This window comes from Macrobrachium rosenbergii, chromosome 37 (genome assembly GCF_040412425.1).
Source record: "Macrobrachium rosenbergii isolate ZJJX-2024 chromosome 37, ASM4041242v1, whole genome shotgun sequence".
Taxonomy (NCBI): Eukaryota; Metazoa; Arthropoda; class Malacostraca; order Decapoda; family Palaemonidae; genus Macrobrachium; species Macrobrachium rosenbergii.
The window spans coordinates 18,184,741-18,204,036 of NC_089777.1; the positions used below are offsets into that span (position 1 = coordinate 18,184,741).

Consider the following 19,296-nt stretch of genomic DNA (forward strand, 5'->3'; position numbering starts at 1 on the left):
TTTTAAAAGTGTCTTAATTTTCTTAATATTTGAAGTATACTAAAAGCAAGATTTGTTTTGAAGAAATTTGGTTAAAGGCTAGCTAACAAATATTTATTTCTGGTGATGGAAATTCATTTCTCGCTATAATGTGGTTCGGATTCCACAATAAGCTGTAGGTCCCGTTGCTAAGTAACCAATTGGTTCTTAGCCACGTAAAATAAGTCTAATCCTTCGGGCCAGTCCTAGGAGAGCTGTTAATCAGCTCAGTGGTCTGGTAAAAACTAAGGTATACTTAACTTTTTCCTTTTACTGACAGTGCTGCATGCTTTAGTTAATAAACTTACCAACAGGTGTCACTATACTGGTGCCGTAGCCTCTGCTGAGAAAGATTCTCTGCTCTAGAGTCCTTGCCCATTTGTGGCTAATCACACGGCCCTCCTGTCACAATTTCTCTGGCTTCTGTGACGGCAAGAAGTTGATTAGTAACTGTGAAAGAGACTTGGAGAATGAAAAGAGATTATAATGGAAAAATTCTTACATCTCTTGGGAACTACTTTTCTTGTCTGAAGGTAACTGGCCTTTTTATTTTCTTATGATAAGTTCTTGATAGGTTATTAGGGATATCAACTGTGATTGACTGATTTGTTGCTATTAAAACTGGCGTCAAATGTGAACTAAGGAGTGTAGCCTATAGAGAGTTACATAGATCGAAAGCCATTTATTGGGGGTAGTAGTTTAGACAAATCAATTTTATTCATATAGGAATACGTAAGCACAAAGTACAAAGTTCTGTGTTCAGGTTTGAACAATTTTGTCTTAACTTGTTGAAGATCTGGTGAGCTCCAGTGATAAGGTTTTGATATATGGGGTGATCAAAACTGAATTAGTGACCTATTGGAAACCAGTGCTATTGAGTGGTACTAAGGTAATGAAGAAACAGGTGTACATTTGGAGTGACTGTGTAGCACACAATATTGGCTAGATTGGCCTTGTCCACCCTAATCCAACCTTAGTGAGCCTAACCTAACCTTGCCTCTTTCTAATTGAGCATTACCTTGCTTAACCTAATTTTACCTTACCTATCCAAACTATCCTAAGCTCGCCGACTGACCATGACCTTGCCTAACCTATTTCTACCTTACTAGACAAACTTACTTTACCAAACTTGAACTCGGGCCAACCTAACCAACATTGCAAGCTAGATTTACATCGTGCAAACTTGACTTCTCGGTATTTGCTTTTACAGTGTCATCACATGACAATGAAATAAAATTATTAGTATAGGGGAGGTTGAAATGGGCTAACCAAGCATTTGCAAAGGTAATATTAGAAATTTGGCCAACTTAACTTGGCCAACCTAGCTGTGTTTTGTTTATTTTGAATGATTTAACCTTCCCATTCCCAACCTTTTGTCTTGGTTAGCTTAAACTGAGTGCCAAATTTCTTTTGCAAAGCCTGAAATTGTTAACCAGTGTGTTTCTTAACTATCCCTACTTTACTTGAATACTTAGATTACCTGACCTAACCTGACATTACATTACCTAACCTTGCTTAGCCTACCCTGACCCTATATTACCTAACCTCGTATTGCCTAGCATACTTGGAAGTAATACTGAACACTAATTCAATCACTCCAAAATAAAGCTGTAATAACTACTAATTTTAGTGCTGCAGTGATTATAAAGGGAGTTAAGTAGTCTTAAATCGATTTTGAGGGAAGAAATAGGCAAAGTGAGGGAAGACAAGGGTAGTAAGGTGGTGCTGATCATATTCAGTAACACAGTGTAGACGTGGATTATAAGGAATATAAAGAATTAGGGTTTTACCTAATTGGACAAAGACTTTATAGATAACAAATGAAACTTGCTGGGTCTTGAGATCATCAAATATATATCAAAAGCTTCTATGGTCCAGAGTAGCTTTTTTTTGCCAGATGGGAAGTCTCACTGTTTACTTAACTCTTCTACTGAATTTAGGAAACTTCAAACCCATAGGATTTTTTGTGAACCCTTCGCAGTTCTGGGTATGTTTCTAAATGCCTGGTATTCTGAAATGTTTGTGTTAAGCATTTTCCAAAAGGTGGTGTGTTAGAGGACTGCTGAAAATTAATTTTTCAGTAAAAAGTTTGTGATTGTCATTACTGATGAGGTTTTACATACTTTCCATTTGCTCCAGCATCTGTTGGCTTTTTGTTTTTATTCTTAAGATTGAGTACGAAAAGCCCGTTCTTAATGGTGACCTCTGAGTACTAAAAGTCCGTTCTTAATGGTGACCTCTGAGTACTAAAAGTCCGTTCTTAATGGTGACCTCTGAGTACTAAAAGTCAGTTCTTAATGGTGACCTCTGAGTACTAAAAGTCCGTTCTTAATGGTGACCTCTGAGTACTAAAAGTCCGTTCTTAATGGTGACCTCTGAGTACTAAAAGTCCGTTCTTAATGGTGACCTCTGAGTACTAAAAGTCCGTTCTTAATGGTGACCTCTGAGTACTAAAAGTCCGTTCTTAATGGTGACCTCTGAGTACTAAAAGTCCGTTCCTAATGGTGACCTCTGAGCAAGACAAGTATGTCCTACTAGTACAAAATAATTCTACAATTTTTTTTAAAGATTTTTTGGAATTATGGGTACTGGATCAGACGTTTCATTGTTGTTAATCTGCAGTGACTTTTTTTGAAAGCCGAGGACAATTTTTCTTTTACATGCAGGTGATAACTGAATTTTATTCTTAACATTTTTGCACATGCAGCTGAATAACTGAATTTTACTTTTTCCGTATATGCAGCTAAGAATTTAATTTCCTAACCTTTTTTGTGCATGCAGTTAATAATTGCATTTTATTCTATTTCTGTGCATGGAACTGGTAACTGAATTCTTACATTTTTGTAAGTGCAGCTAAAAACAATGTTTTTACAATCTTGCTTTTGTGAATTCTGAAAATGGTTTGGGAGGTGTGAAATGGGCAACAATTTTGACCATAAAAAGGATGAGTTGTTGTCCTGAGTAAGAAACCATATTAAGTTATAAGTACCATAGTAAATCTTAATTACTAACAGTAATATCAGCTGTTGAAATGAATGGTATCTTATATGTAGTTGGGGGGAGGAGGGGAGAATATGAGCCATAAACACTAAAATAGTTTAATGTTGCGAATGTCTATTTCAGGAAATCTTTGGGATAAGGCAGTGATGCTCCAATCATATTGTAACCGAGGAGGGTTACCACACGAATAAGGGTTGAAGCTGGAGCACAACCTATAGAAGGATAAGGGTTGAAGTTGGAGCACAACCTATAGAAGGATAAGGGTTGAAGTTGGAGCATAACCTATAGAAGGATAAGGGTTGAAGTTGGAGCATAACCTATAGAAGGATTAAGGGTTGAAGTTGGAGCACAACCTATAGAAAGATTAAGGGTTGAAGTTGGAGCTTAACCTATAGAAGGATATGGGTTGAAGCTTGGAGCACAACCTATAGAAGGATAAGGATTGAAGTTGGAGCTGAACCTAAAGAGAACAAGGACAAGATTTTCTAACAGGTAAAGATGGTCGCTGCATTAATTGTATATACATGCAGTAATACGATTTGACTGTGGAAGGAAATGGGTAGCTGACAAAGCATTGTTATTTTTAAAAGCATTGATACTTTAATGCGCATCTTTTGATATGTAGGTAAATCAAATCCAAAGTGTTAAAGTAAACTTTCTCTCCTGGTTTCAGGTTTGTGGACACGACAGTGATGTAACTCCAAATATTAGTGGAACTAATTGCCTGCAGACGAGATGAAACTCCACAAATCAAGAGCTGCTCTACCAAAAGCAGGAACACTTGCAACATGCTAGATTTAACTCGACTAAACGACTGTTTTCTCAACGTGACCAGAATCATTTGCTAGCAGACCAGATTTAACTTCGTTTGGTAACAGCTGCTATCAACATGAGTAGAACTATCTTGCCAAGAGATCATATTAATAAACTCAGTCAAAATTGCTCTCTCAACATGACCAGAACCATTTACCAACAGACCAGATTTAACTCGAGTCAACAGCTCCCATAGTTTCCTACCAGTTGAACAGAAGAGGGTGAACATATTCGCCAGCTGATTAGTCCAAGAGAATATATTTGCAATGATGCTCCAGATCAAATTGTAACTGAGGAGGGTTATCAGAAGGTTAAGGGTTCAAGTTGAAGGATAGCCTAGAAGAGAACAAGGAATTTTCTGACAGGTAATGAAGGAAGCTGCATTGATTGTATATGTATGCAGTGATAAGACTGCGGAAGAAAACTGGTAGATGTGACAAAGCATTATGCATTAATACTTTAATACACATCTTTTAGTATGTAGGTAATTTATATAGGTAATTGAAATGTTGAAATAAAATTTCTCTCCTGGTTTCAGGTTATTGGTTGCGAGTGATGGAACTCCCAACATGAGCAGAACCACGTGCGTCCAGACGAGAAACAACTGCGCTGGTCAAGAGCTGCTCTGCCAACGGGAGTAGAAAAACGCATACCAGGTTTTGTTGGACTAGTCAGACCACCATTTGCCAACAGACAAGGTACTCCACTAGTTAAGAAGTGCTATATCAACGGGGGTGGAAACACTTGTCAAGAAGTGCTATATCAACGGGGGTGGAAACACTTGTCAAGAAGTGCTATATCAACGGGGGTGGAAACACTTGTCAAGAAGTGCTATATCAACGGGGGTGGAAACACTTGCCAAGAAGTGCTATATCAAGGCGGGTGGAAACACTTGCCAACAGACGAAGTTGAAGAGAAGAGGGTGAACACACTGGTCTGCTGATCAACCAAAGCGCATAGCTTGCATGTTTATCTTCACTGCGATCAAGCTTAATCTTTCCTCAGAGAGAGAGTAGTTCAAGAATCAGGCCAGTCTTTTCCACAAAGAGGAACAGTTCAAGAATCAGGCCAGTCTTATTCCACAATGAGGAATAGTTCAAGAATCAGGCCCGTCTATTTATCTTGAATATAGTATGAGCAGAGTAAGCTTCGCCATAGTGTACAATAGAAACTTTAAAGTCGGGGGAATAAAAGTGAGAAATTAGTTATTTGTTCTTTTATTTATCACAAATGTAAAGATACACCTGTTAAGATCTTTAATTGTGAAAAAGAGCTACAGGGAACATTCTTCTTGCGTAGTTTTCTTCTATGCTCAGTTTCTCCTGCTCTTCACTTACTGTCGTCTGTGTGCTCAGTTTCTCCCACTCATTTGCTGGCGTCTTCCTTGTGTGCTCAGTTTCTCGCACTCTTCACTTTGTCTCTTCTTTCTGTGTTCAGTTTTACTCTATTTGCTGTCTTCTTCCTTTGTCAACGAGTAATTAACATTAGATTTATTTCCAGTTTTTTAGAATTAGTATTTGGAAAAATGAATAATTTCAAAGTTTAACTCTGTTCTTCAAAGAATTAAATTTACAATATTTTGATTTGCTCAAATTATAAAAAAAAAGTTACTATTCAGCGTGAAAAAGTTGAACGTTCGTCAGATGTGCGTCAACTTACAAAAGATAAATTATATACAATTTACTACATACAAGGTAAAGTAAAAAAAAAAAAAGGCAGCAAGTAAGGTTAAAGTATCTTGAAAACCTTTGTGTCAATTATAATTTAACTATGACGAATTCATATCATGGTCATATTGAATACGACACGATCATTCAATATCAGGTTTACTTTTTTTGAAAAATTTAAATAAAATTGCATAGTTGTTGTAACCACGCCCTGTAGTATATGCAATAATGAAAACGTCAAGCACTGTAGTATAAGCAATAATGAAAACGTCAAGCAAGGAATTAAAGCAAAGAATTGAAGCAATGATGACAAGGAAAGGCAAACATCATTTACCTTCATTAAGTGTGGAAATGCACTCATTCTTGCACAAATCTATGCGCCATTGCTCTTGATTTTCTTATATTCTCGCACGAATATGCACCAGAACTTACAACAAAGAGGTGGTTTCATACCTGAAAGAGAAGAAGTGTTATTGCAAACACTCATGGATTTTGGCTGAGTAAGTCGACCTTTAAGTAAAAGTTTACACTGTCAAAACAAATGCATATTTGAAGATTGAAAAGTAAATTATACTGTACTGCTATAAATTACTTTAGTGTTTCATACTTTAAATTACAATAACAGTTTCATACTTTAAATTACAATAACAGTTTCATACTTTAAATTACAATAACAGTTTCATACTTTAAATTACAATAACAGTTTCATACTTTAAATTACAATAACAGTTTCATACTTTAAATTACAATAAAAGAGTTTCATACTTTAAATTACAATAAAAGAGTTTCATACTTTAAATTGCAGTAGGAAAGTTAAAAATAGTTAACTATGTTAGTTTGAAAAATCATAAGTTTGGCAGACACTGGTGTTATTAATATGGATTTGTTGAGTTCAGTAGACAAAGTTTCAAGACATAAGACCTCGTAACATTACTTCGTCAAATGCATGTAACAGATTTTGAAAAATCGTATTTTCCAGAAAAACTAAAAACTTAGCAGAAAATCTAATTTCCAAAAGTAGACAAACTATTCCCTTTATCTAGATCCCTAGAGTAACAATCTAGAGCCCTAAGTAACAATCTAGAGCCCAAAGTAACAATCTAGAGCCCTAATTAACAATCTAGATATCTAGAGCCCTAAAGTAACAATATAATCCAAAAAAAAAAAAGGTTTCATATTCAAGGCCACTTTCAAGTACATTATAATATTACCCAAGTCGTAAATGGTAAAGACGTGTCCAAAATTTATTAAGGCTTTGTGATATAAAGATTCGATAGTTGAACTACATATTATAATGAATCGCGTAAAAAATAAAGTTACATATTGACCAATTTCATGTATACATTATAAAATTACTCATCATGGCCTTTTATTTGACTTTCATGTCCAAAATTGATTAAGGCTTTGTGATATCAAGGATCCATAGTTCAACTGCATAATGAATCTTGTGCTTAGCAGTATTGATGCTATGCAAGTTAATCTATACTCTCAAACTCGAAACCAGTTTTTTACACAGCTATCCAAGATCATTTTTTATTTTAAAAGTTAATTTACTTCAACTTATACGATCCACGCACTTCACATTCACCAATCATCTAACTTTAACCAAGTTAACCATTCACTCAAATTCGAAACCCAGTTTTTTACACAGCTATCCAAGATCATTTTTATATAAAAAGTTAATTTACTTCAACTAACACGATCCACGCATTTCACATTCACCAATCATCTAACTTTAACCAGGTTAACCATTCACTCAAACAAGAAACCAGTTTTTCATATCCAAGATAATTTTTGATTTCAAAAGTTAATTTACTTAAAATTCCACGATCCACGCATTTCACATTCACCAATCATCTAACTTTAACCAAGTTAACCATTCAATGTACCTTTAAGACTATCAGCAATAAAATTCCTTTGTGTAAACTTATTTCTTGGTCGACGACAGCAGTACTGATAGCAATATATGACTGGCTGCTACATCTCTGAACCAAGCACATCTCTGCATTCATGTGGACCCTCCGATTTGATAATGGTACGTGATGGGTACTTGCAAAATGTTGAGTTGGTAAATTCATCGCCACTTTTCCTACAAAGTACCTGAAAATTAATCAAATGTTTACTGTGACGTTGCACAACCTTCAGGTTACACGAATCTTTCACACATTTCAAGATTTAACTTCAAAATACAAGGGAAACTGACAGTGTAAGTGAAATTTCACTTCTTTGGACACTTGCTGCGCACTTCCCAGAACACTTCCTGGCCACCTCAGACCACAAAAGTGCTTCTCATTACTGCAAAATTTCGAATGTCGGCTTCAGTCTAATGTAGTTACGGTAAATATTTTCCGTCTCTGATGATGCTAATTTCGACTGTCTCCAAAGGAACGGACCTGTGGAGACAAAAAGGTGTCTGCTGTATGGAAATCTGTCGTTAAAAGTAGCTACAGCTAAGCTTTACTTAACGAGGATTTGTATACTTTTCAATTCAGAAATCTAGCATTTTAAACGTATTTTAGTTGAACATTAAATGCACAGGTGTTGTCTCGTGGTATAAATACAACTACAGGTGCACCATTATTTTAACACTGAAATATTGCTTCCCAGTAGAAATGCAGACAATATACGTTCAAGCGAGATTTAAGCCTAGGCATTCCGAACGAGGCTTATTGGGAACTTCAAACGTACTTTAAGTTTAAAACCAACATCTCTTCCTAATGAGGAAATTCAAATCAAAGAATGTATCTCAAATTATGGTAAATTAACATACTTTTTAAACAGCTATAAACAATATTCTCCAGTCTCAACCATCAAGACCAGTGCGGGTTCTCGACTAAAATCAAATCTCATTCAGACTACACTAATCCTTTTGATAATAGTCCTACTTCAAGGACGTCAATTTAATTTAACATCAAAATGAACCAATATAAAAATTTCTAGACAACCACCACTCAAATAGCCCTCTAAAACATTGAATGTAAAATCACTAATTTGACATTAACTTGATTCGACAAATTTCGTTAACATAAGTACCCAAAAAATTATTAGGTTGAATTCCTCATAACTTCACGACTTATTTTTCAGAAGATTCCAGCCACCTCTCACATTATAATTTATATTTTTCTTGGGTAAAACAATACAAAGAACTTTTTCTCATTACATAACCTTCGCAAATGCTTAATAACAGAGAAATAATCAGATTACGACTAGTAAGGTTAAGACTATACCGGCCTCCCACCTCCTTCCATACCTAATACGGCAAAATTGTAACCAGTAAACACCCCTAGCTTACGTTAGGTTGGTATTTCTATAATTTCCTACCCAGTTTTGCATGAAAAACCCAAAATGGCTAACTGGAGTCTTAAGAAAAATTACCATTCACAACATATCAGTTATGTCCCGTAAAGCAATCTCAAACTCAAACACTCACTTTCTAAGTTAATCCATCAAACCTTCTTACCTTTTGATTTACAAAAGCAGTTCACGACATTCCTGTATTTCACGAATGAGTCTCTTGAAATATACACAGAAGGAACTTGGACGCTCTGGGATTCTCCCCACAATCCTAATCCTTGAACACACTGTTCCTATCATAACACATTCGCAAAGATGCTCAATGAAACAATGAACCTGACCTTGGAGAACACAGACAACAAATTAATCCTTAAAACACCAAACACAAGCACTTGGAAGTTATGGCATAACTCTCCAAACGATGACCTTCAACTCCCAAATCCAGCGCTACCGTCTGCCTGTGACTTGTGCGTACGCCATTTTTTTTTTTTTTTCAGAGAAGAAGGACAACACGGCACCTGACTGGTCGAGAAATTGGCAAGGACCCTGGTTAAAGCACTCCCGTTTTCAGACGTCGTGACGTCATAGCAGATGACACTGGCATCTGTTGGTAAACTGAGAGAAATAAGAAGAAAGTGAATGAGATGGTTTATAGGATATGGAAGGCATAGTAGTCAAGAATATTAGGCATTGTGTTGATTATCTTGATGCACAGAAAATCGTTTGTTTTATGTTATATTAATCGTCTCTTTTCCTTCACTGTTTTTTTCTCAAAAATGTATTCGACAGGAATTATTTACAAAAACATTTTTTTGTGACATTTCAAAACAAAATTGATATGATTAATGTTGCACTGAGTTGGGTTCCTTGAGCAAAAGTATCTTTGAAAAGTGATTTTCTCTTAAAAAGCAGAATTTTTTAGTATATATATATATATATATATATATATATATATATATATATATATATATATATATATATATATATATATATATATATATATATATATATATATATATATATATATATATATATATATATATATATATATATATATATATATATATATATATATATATACACATATACTGTATATATATATATGTATATATATATATACATATACATATATGTATATATATATATATATATATATATATATATATATATATATATATATATATATATATATATATATATATATATATATATATATACGTACACACACACATACACATATATATATATATATATATATATATATATATATATATATATATATATATATATATATATATATATATATATATATATGAAATGACTAACATCTAATAATAAAATGAAGTAAATCAACGAATCACTTAGACTATCAAAATTCCACAAAATGTAGCTCAAAACTCTCACTGTAACGCCAGTTTGTTGTAACAAATCACTTAGTCAATAAACTGCCTCTCTCTTCCTCTTGTCATACAACTTCAACATCACTTGAAAAAAAAAAAAATTTATTGCTCTTTGTCACTCTGGGCTTTCAGAGACTTACCTCGGGCGAAAAAAAAATTTGTTGGAACTCACCCCAAAAAATATTGTTCCCTTGGGGGACTGGGTTTGACTTATTGCTAAATATAGCGTTTCAAGGAGAGAGAGAGAGAGAGAGAGAGAGAGAGAGAGAGAGAGAGAGAGAGAGAGAGAGAGAGAGAGAGAGAGAGAGAGAGAGATGGTTTCATTTGAATTTTATCTCCTTGACGAGAGAGAGAGAGAGAGAGAGAGAGAGAGAGAGAAAGCAATGTTTTTATTTAAAAAGTATCTCCCAGGCGAGAGAGAGAGAGAGAGAGAGAGAGAGAGAGAGAGAGAGAGAGAGAGAGAGAGAGAGAGAATTTATCAGGCTTTTATTTAAAAATATCCCCAGGAGAGAGAGAGAGAGAGAGAGAGAGAGAGAGAGAGAGAGAGAGAGAGAGAAGAATCTCACTGCATCTCGTCAACACACCCCAAAATAAATGCACAGCAGCGAAAACCATTTTACTAGTGAACAGATTCCTAGTGATTGGCAAGACTGAATAAATTACAAGGTAACCCAAATTACATATCTAATTTCGATACGAAATATTATACTCTATTATTGTTAATAATGAAAAAATAAATTTGCACATTTAAATCCTTTGCACATCTAAATCTAAACATTTATCCGTCACATGTAAATGCATGCAGGACATTCAAAAATATCAGAAGATATATTCTATATTAATTGTTAAATCCATACTATGATAAACCACATACGGTATTAACAGCATAATTAGTTATAAAACATTATTTTAAACATTACTGTAACATTTTAAACATTACTATAGCCTTCATAAGCAGTGCTGCAAGGCTAAATATATGACATAGGCCTAATCTTGTCCCAAGGTACAATGGGTTTGTCAGTAGATAATAATCAGAGAATATAAAGAGTTATTGCGATTTTGGAGTAGTTTTACGTTTTAAATGTAAAGCGTCGATCTGTTATTAAGGTATTCCAATATATAATATATGAAATAAGACCCAAATTAACAGTAAAAAACGATATTATAAAAGAAAATTATCTGACGATTATAGCCCACCCATTTTCTATAGTGAGGAGTCTTAAACTCTATGGCTTTTCCTTTCCTTGGAATTTGTCTTAATATATGAAATAAGACCCAAATTTAATCGGACAAACCGATATAACTAAAGGAAATTATCCGCTGAATATAGCTCGCCCGTTTTCTGTAATGAGGATGATTAAACTCTACGGGTTTTCATCTCCCTCTTCTTCTTTTCACTCAAAATCTGACTTAATTTGCCTTCTATTTGGTTTGGAATTTGTCTTAATTTGAAGTTAAATATGCAGTTCTGTCCGTGGAGTGTCAATATGAACATATGGAATCCCAAGGGTCGAAATATCTTACAATGTTGACAGTAGCTGTTTACTTACGTCTTGAAAAGGTGCGATTCACGAATTTGTCTTAGGGACTCCTAATGCCATCTAGTGGTAAATTTTTTCCTCAAAAAATAGACTACCTAGCAACTTTTTAAATGCTAACTGGAAACTCAAATTAGACTGGAAATTTATAGAAAAACTTTATTTAAAAAAATTAATTTAGCTTCAATAATTCTTATATTAATAAAATTTCTCATAATTTATTAATTTATATACAAATAATAAATTATATTGACTTTAAATGGTTTATTTTAGACAAAATTAAGGAACTTATTAAGAATTCTCGTCACTTAACTTTGGTATTACGTAAAAATGGCGTAGTTCCCTCGGGAAGAGGAAACAAAACTACCAATCGGCTATTGAGGTATTTAAGTTTAAAATTCAAATATCGAAATAAAAGCAAATATAAAAAGGTTTAAAACTATACACTATAATAGCTTTAATTTGTTACCAAACACCCGCTTAGTTTAAATAACCAGGATTCTTCAAGAAATCGTCTACTCTCGTTTACTTTCGTTTTTATCGAACGAGAAGGTCTGACTGTTAGATAAAATTCATCCATCTCTCATCTTAGCATTCTAATGCATATTTGGATTGCATCAATTGCTGGTATATAGAAATACACGCGAACAGATGGACGAATGAACGATCTAACATCGTTACCCCACGATAATAATACGTCCATTTTCTTTGAACCGAGCCTCAACCTAAGCGCCATCTTGAAAGAAGTATATATAATTATTTCTGACTTTTTTTTCTGCCTTTTTATTTAAATTTACTCTACTGTGTCATAGAAATTTTTTAAATATCTTTGATATATAAAAAATCTCGAACTGACACGTCAAAATTCAATAAAACAAATAAACAAAAACATTCACACACACTGGGAAAAAGGACTGCTAACGCCCTCTATTGGTGAATAAAAGAAATGTTATTTGGTAGATGTACGCTTGCTGGATACGAAATTACTATAGTTCTACTAAAGGAAATGCCTCACTACAATATTTAAACTTATTTAATACTATGTAAATTAAATTATAACATTAATATAAAGTAATAGAACATAAAAAAACCTTTTAATTGATAAAAATACGTACATATAATAGGACTTTTAGTATACAAATCATGGTAATACGTAAGAAGGCGTGGTCTCTACGAGCACCGTCACTAACCTACAAAGTAAATACCAATTTGCAACGGTTGAAAATAAATGCATCGATGATATAAAGTTCATTACATGAAGCAAAAAAGTAAAGTAGTTATATGGCCTTTATGTTTAACTGAATCAATTAAAATATAGCATGTTTATAAATCCTTTTGATTTACTCTATTATTGTATTATTGTCGATTCTTTTATTAAATAATTAATAAGTTTATATATCTTTTATAAAGTTTGTAGCACGAAATATGTCACAATGAAAAAATGGAGCTGAATCATATATTATCTATCCTTTTACATAACTTGTATCATTCATCTTAATGAATTAGGAGAAAGGACATTAGGGAGAGAAAAAGAGATGTAAATTAGTTCTAGCAAGGAGAGAGAGCGAGAGAGAGAGATTAAAGATATCTCATTATTAGACAGTGGTTTAATAGCTGTAGGAACCAACCTAATGAATTTAGACTATACCTTATAAACTCTTCAACTCATAAGAGAGAGAGAGAGAGAGAGAGAGAGAGAGAGAGAGAGAGAGAGAGAGAGAGAGAGAGAGAGATTAAGGTAACCTCATTATTACAAGGCAGTGGTTTAATAGCTGCAAGAAACACCCTCATGAACCTGAAGTATACTTTATAAATTCTTCAGCTCATTGACGAGAGAGAGAGAGAGAGAGAGAGAGAGAGAGAGAGAGAGAGAGAGAGAGAGAGAGCGAACCCGAATGACCCTGTCAAGAGAGTTATTTCCTTCGAGTCCGTACCTCGACTTCCTTCAGAGTCAGGGAAGAAGAAGAAGATTCATGACCAATAATGGCGAAGTAATAAGGAGAAGAGTGGTTCGAGTTTTAGTGACAGTCAGCAGGAGGTTTTAATGGAGAGAGAGAGAGAGAGAGAGAGAGAGAGAGAGAGAGAGAGAGAGAGAGAGAGAGAGAGAGAGAGAGAGAGGACTAGAAGAGATTTTCGATGGCACTCACAATATTTTCATAATGAGTTTTTGAGACATACTTTGAAATGAGGAATTCATTCAAGGATTCTTTGAGGGATTTAGTTACAGTAAGTTTTTGCAATATGTTTTAAAAGTAAGATATCATTACAGTTCTCTGTAAGGGGATTTTGTGAATATATTTTCTACAGAGCAATTTTAAAAATAGGATACGACTCGTAAACACTTTTCATAATCAGTTCTTGGAAAGTATCTTAAAAGCAGGTTATACACAAAGAATTCTTTGAGGGACGCTGGGTCTTAATAAGGTTTTTGTGCTGTATAGTAAAAGCGTGATTTCATTAAAATCTTTCTCCGAAGAGATTAATTTGTAATGGGGTTTTGTGAGGCATCTTAAAAGCCTTTTTTTTTTTAATTCCTTCTTTCAAAGGACTTGTTCAAAAAAGGACCCATGATTAGGAAACTGTACAGTACATCAAAGCAACTTTTACAAAACCAAAGGTTCTATATTAATAATGTTTCTATTAAGAGGAAATCAGGAAATCTTTATATTACATACAGTATAAATATCCATATACATATATACATATATATATATATATATATATATATATATATATATATATATATATATATAAATATATATATATATATAATATACATTTACATGTACATATACATACACACACAAATACAAATCCCCACACATCACGACGAGCCTGACATTAGCAGCCATCCGGGAAGACAAATATACGTCATTAAAATCGCAATAAGGAAGTCTTAAATTCTCCCCGAAATAGCTGTCATTCGGAGGGAGAGTCGTTAAGGCAAATGAATTGTGGAGAAAAATCTCCCCTTTTGGCAAAACCATAGATTCCGATTTCGTTGCTCGGAAGAACTTCAATCAAGGCTGCGTAACTCTCCGAATGAGGGAGGATTTCTGTTTCCTAAATGATGAGAAATATCCTTGAAAGCTAGCTAGCTTTCTCTCTCTCTCTCTCTCTCTCTCTCTCTCTCTCTCTCTCTCTCTCTCTCCAATTCTTTGTCTCCTTCCCTTTCAAACAAGATTATTCTCTCCTTCTCTCTCTCTCTCTCTCTCTCTCTCTCTCTCTCTCTCTCTCTCTCTCTCTCTCTCTCTCTCTCTCTCTCTCTCTCTTGTTAACTTTTTGTCTATTTTTCTTTCACACAAGATTACTTTCTCTCTCTCTCTCTTTCTCTCTCTCTCTCTCTCTCCCTTTCACACACACACACACAGTCACTCTCTCCCTCTCTCTCTCTCTCTCTCGCTCACTCTTGAACGCTTTCCCTTTCGCATAAGTTTACTCCCTCTCTCTCTCTCTCTCTCTCTCTCTCTCTCTCTCTCTCTCTCTCTCTCTCTCTCTTTCTCCCTCTCTCTCTCTCCCTCTCTCTCTCTCTCTATTTTAGTTAATGAGACATGGTGAAGATTTAAAAGTCTGCTAGGTTTTTTATGTTTATATAAATTCTGGTGACACGGGTAAGGGCTGAATAAAGATAAATATTTGGATGGCGAAAGACAGGATGATTATGAGAGAGAGAGAGAGAGAGAGAGAGAGAGAGAGAGAGAGAGAGAGAGAGAGAGAGAGAGAGAGAGAGAGAGAGAGAGAGAGAGAGAGAGAGAGACAAACACGATTATAAACTTGAAGGACTTAAGCCAAACGGACCCATGTTTAATATCCTTGGGGGTAAAATCCCATTATCCTTCGCCAGAGTAGTATAGTAATAATAATAATAATAATATTAATCTCGCTATTTACCCGGCTGTCGTATGAATAATTCACCGCTTAATGGGAAATAAGAGTGAGGCTTTTAAGACACGTGTATGCTGCTTCGTTTAAACGACCGGGAAGTTGAGGATTACTTTTCCTAGAGGAGATTACTTTTGCTGAGAGGGGATTATTTACCATGAGGAGAGATTACTTTGTAGGTGATATAACCTTTTTTTAGAGAAGCAAATATTTATCTTTTCCTGGGAGGGATTAATTTTTACGAAAGTTGCTTTGCCCGAGGAGGGATTACTTTGCCCGGGGGGATTACATTTCAAAATAGGAGAATAAGATTCTATACGCAATTTTTAAATACAGAGGCCGATCACACACGACTCTTGAAAGAAGGAAGATTATAGGAAATCAGAGGAAAAATGGATAAAAGATAGGCAATTCGAAATCTTGAGAGAGAGAGAGAGAGAGAGAGAGAGAGAGAGAGAGAGAGAGAGAGAGAGAGAGAGAGAGAGAGAGAGAGAGAGTTTTTCAGCTTAACATGCATACAGATACCTGCCTAAAACGTGATAATGGTAATTCCTGATAACGAGAATATTACTGATAAAATGTCTTTCTTCAGACGGAAAAGAAAGTAAGTAATCGAAAGCACGCGCAGAAAGCTAAGTACTTTCTAATACAAAGAGCAAGAAAATTCCACATATAACCTTGTCAAAAAATACCCTTTTTTTTCTAAAACTAAAGAAAAAATTATTTAGAAGATGAAGATTAAAAATGAAAAACGAAGATAATTATAATAATTTCAGATTAACAAAAAGATTTCTTCAGGAAAATTGTATAGTTAAATAGAGGTCTTAAACACTTGCGCCACGGGGAACAATTTACTTTGCAAAAGAACAATAAAAAAAACTGCATAAAATACGTAAAAAACTACTTCTTTGTTTCCAATATCAAAAAGACGAAGATATCTAAAACAGCCATTAAAGAGATTGTTTTTTTGTTGTTTTTTTGTTGTTGTTGTGAAAGATAGGTCTTGAAAACTAAAAGAACAATTTACTTTGCAAAATAACAGTAACAAAAAAACATGCATAGAATACGCAAAAAAACTACTTCTTTGTTTCCAGTATCAAAAAGAAAAAACAACCATTCAAGAGACTGTTTTTTTCTTGATGTTTTTTGTTGGGAAATATAGATCTTGAAAACTAAAAGAACAATTTACTTTGCAAAAGAACAATGAAAAAACCGCAAAAAACACATGAAAAAATTCTTTGTTTCTAATGTCAAAAGAAGAAGAAATCAAAAAGAGATGATTTTTTGTTTTGTTGTTTTTTTTGTTTACTCTCCTAGGTTTTTAATTACCGCGATTCTAAAAGACAAAATTGAAATCAAGGTTTTTACTTGTCTTTCTCATTCAGCAGCCTTTGAATAACTCGAGTGAATGAATGAATGACAGCTCCGTGTTGTGAAATTATCAGGAGATGAAGTGCATAATGAAAAATTGGAAAAAAGTGAATAAGAAATTTAAAAAAAGATTCTCTTGTAAAATGGCAGCGCAATTACGCCGACGTTGGAAACAAAAACGGCAAGCACAATGGTAATAGGGAATGATTTTGTGCTTGTGTGAAAGGAGTCTTAAAACACACGCACATTCTCTCTCTCTCTCTCTCTCTCTCTCTATGTTCCTTCCTTTATCTGCCTATCTATCTATCGATCTATCTATCTATCTGATACTTTCATTCTTTCCGTGTCTCAAACTCCCTGCCTTCTCTCTCTCTCTCTCTCTCTCTCTCTCTCTCTCTCTCTCTCTCACGTTTATTCTTCTATCTATCTATCTGTCTGTCTATCTGATACATTCAATCTTTCGGTGTTTCAAACTCAATGCCTCCCATACCTCTCTCTCTCTCTCTCTCTCTCTCTCTCTCTCTCTCTCTCTCTCTCTCTCTCTCTCTCTCTCTCTCCAATGAAAAATCCCCAGATACAAAAGATTTTAAATATTATTTTTAGAGCATTTTGAAGAAATCCCTATATAAAAATCTCCTAGTAATCCTATGTTGCAGAAAAGAGTAAGTAAATCCTTTGTAGAAAAAATGTTAAATCACATTCAAATGGAATCCCTATACCGAGATTTCCAGTTGAAAATCCTCCTAAATAAAAAGTATAATCTCTGCTTTTAGAGTATTTTGAAGAAATCCCTATGTAAAAATCTCCTCTGTATAAACAATATTAAATTCCATTCGAAAGGAATCCCCATACAGAAATTTCCAGTTGAAAAATCCCCCCGAAACAAAATGTTGGAATCCTACCTTCAGAACATTTTGACGAAATACCCAAGAAAGAAACCTTTTGGAAGACACTGAAAATATCTAGAGCCCTGTCAGCGTCCTATTCGGCGACCATTGCTCTCTCTCTCTCTCTCTCTCTCTCTCTCTCTCTCTCGTCAGCAAAACCACCTAGTGACTGCTGTCACCGAGATTTGAGTCAATCTTTTCCATATTACTTCCACGTTATTGGTCATGAATCTTCTTCTTCTGTCGTGAATTCGCAGGAAATCAAAGCACGGACTCGCAGGAGATGGTTCCTTCCAAAAGGGGCATTCCGTCTCTCTCTCTCTCTCTCTCTCTCTCTCTCTCTCTCTCTCTCTCTCTCTCTCTCTCTTGCTTCGAAAGCGTTTAATTTTTTTATTTGAATTATATATATATATATATATATATATATATATATATATATATATATATATATATATATATATATATATATATATATATATATATACCAAAACTGTATATCAAAACTGAGGCAGAAATTCCTGTATTCATACTCGGACCCGGATTAACTCTAGAGGTAACAGAAAAACTCCAAATCTAAAACAGAATCTGGACTGAATAACTCTAGAAAAAAATTCTGGATCTGTAACAAATCTAGATTCACCATCTCTAGCCAAAAATTCTAGATCTATCACTAGGATCTGGATTCATCTCAAAATATAATGGACTTAAGGGGCCAAAACTCCAGTCTACATTAGATCTAGATGCATTACCTCTAGGAAAAAAAATGCCTGGATCTATAACAGGATCCGGATTCATCATTTTGAGCCAAAAATCCCGGATCCATAACCAGGATCTGGATTAATCTCAAAATCTAATCAACTCAAGGGGCCAAAACTTCAATCTACATTAGGATCTAGATGCATTAGCTCTGGGAAAAAATACCTGGATCTGTAACAGGACCCGGATTCATCATCTCTAGCCAAAATTCTAGACCCATTACCAGGATCTGGATCCGTATCAAAATATAATCAACTCCAGGAGTCAAGACTTCACAGAAATTTTCTAGATGCCTTAACAACTTGAAAAAATCTCCTGGATCTGTAACAGGATCAGCCAACAAACAGAAACAAAATCCTGATCCAACCAGGATCTGGACAGACACAAAATCTAATCAACCTGAGAGGCAGAAATCACAGAATCAAAACCACAATAACAGACACATCTCAAGTGGAATCTTGTGCAAACTGACAGACACAAAAACAGACAAAATCCTACATACAACACAGACACAACCAGACACAAAGACTTGTGCAAACTGACAGATTGACAATACACAAACAAAACCACATACAGACAGACCCACAGACACACAAAGAAGAAGGTGTAACCACCCAATTTCTTTCAATGTTCCCAGATAACTTCACTCTCGACTTAACAACACAGCATC

The 19,296-nt window shown here is 34.6% G+C and overlaps 2 long non-coding RNA genes across 2 annotated transcripts in view; one reads left to right on the plus strand and one right to left on the minus strand.

Moving 5' to 3' along the window:
• Positions 1-425: 425 nt before the first annotated feature.
• LOC136825378 (uncharacterized) lies at positions 426-5,037 on the plus strand. The gene is made up of 4 exons (XR_010849313.1): positions 426-551; positions 3,142-3,510; positions 3,692-4,196; positions 4,370-5,037. It is a non-coding gene; the product is annotated as an uncharacterized lncRNA (long non-coding RNA).
• LOC136825377 (uncharacterized) overlaps positions 5,030-19,296 on the minus strand; it is an 18,900-nt gene continuing 4,633 nt past the window's right edge. The window contains exons 2-6 of the long non-coding RNA XR_010849312.1: positions 8,959-9,407; positions 7,702-7,891; positions 7,388-7,598; positions 5,833-5,951; positions 5,030-5,293 (exon numbers count right to left, since the gene is read on the minus strand). This is a non-coding gene — a long non-coding RNA (uncharacterized lncRNA). The remainder of the gene's footprint in view (positions 5,294-5,832; positions 5,952-7,387; positions 7,599-7,701; positions 7,892-8,958; positions 9,408-19,296) is intronic.